The sequence below is a fragment of the Nicotiana attenuata genome, chromosome 12 (genome assembly GCF_001879085.1).
Source record: "Nicotiana attenuata strain UT chromosome 12, NIATTr2, whole genome shotgun sequence".
Classification (NCBI taxonomy): Eukaryota; Viridiplantae; Streptophyta; class Magnoliopsida; order Solanales; family Solanaceae; genus Nicotiana; species Nicotiana attenuata.
The window spans coordinates 49,740,613-49,741,725 of NC_032000.1; the positions used below are offsets into that span (position 1 = coordinate 49,740,613).

General features: G+C 31.1%; 1 protein-coding gene across 1 annotated transcript in view; it reads left to right on the forward strand.

Moving 5' to 3' along the window:
* The window catches only part of LOC109235701 (CBL-interacting serine/threonine-protein kinase 1-like), an 8,383-nt gene that overhangs the window by 1,621 nt on the left and 5,649 nt on the right, over positions 1–1,113 (forward strand). The window lies entirely within an intron of this gene.

The window sequence follows — 1,113 nt, forward strand, 5'->3', positions numbered from 1 at the left end:
TATTTTTCAATTTTTAGTTTTTTTTTATTTTTTCGTCACCACCGACCCACTCACCCCCCCCCCCCCCAACTCCCCTCTAAAAAAAAATTACTTTTTATTTTTTATTTTTTTTGGATTTTTAATTTTTTTGATTTTTTTTTCTGCACCACGCACCTACCCCGCGCGCGAACTCCCTCAAAAATTTACTTTTTTTTTATTTTCAATTTTTCGTTTTCTGCACTACCCTCCTGCCCCACCCCACCCCCACCCGCAAAAAAACTTTCAAACTTATACATTTTAAGGTAAAAGGCTTTTTTATGCAAGATGAGCATGATTCTAAAACATGGGTCAAGTTGGGCGGGTTGGGTTATGACACATTGTGTAGTCCATCTTGACCCAGCTCTTCTTAGCCTAAGTATACTTTAGGCTGGGTTGGACAATGATCCATTTATTGACCTAACCCATCTTGACCAACCCAAATTCAGCTCAACCCGCCCATTTGCCACCCCTAGCCCTACTAATATATGTGTGGCTCTAAGTTATCTCATTAAGGATATAATATAAATCATTAAGTTAATCAAATTATTTTTAAATGTAGAAAAATGACATTTGAGACAGATTAAAAAGGAAAAAGGATCACATAAATTGAGACGAATCCATGACTACTAATAATGTTGTTTAGATTAATTTAGTTTCAAAATATTTGATTGTAGCATTGTGTTATCTAGAATCTTTTCTTAAAAATATTTGTGTTTGAGTTGTGTTTGGATTTATTTCTTTTCCGGAGATAAATGATTAGATTAGGTAACTTTTTAAAATTCAAACTAATTTGAAATTTGGGCTTATTTCTATTTTTTAAAAAGCAAATTAATTTAGTGTCTAAACTCCATTCACGTAATTCGAAAGAGCATTGATAACTTAGCTTGAGGGCGTATACGATAAATTAATTTCTGTGCGCAAACAAGCTGACTCGAACGACATTGTTATTATAAAAAATAAAAAATAAAGGCTTTTTTTTTATTTTTAGCCCCTGCCAGAAACTAGTTACATTCAGTAGCTGAAAAGTGTATAAAATTTATATATATATATATATATATATATATATATATATATATATATATATATATATATATA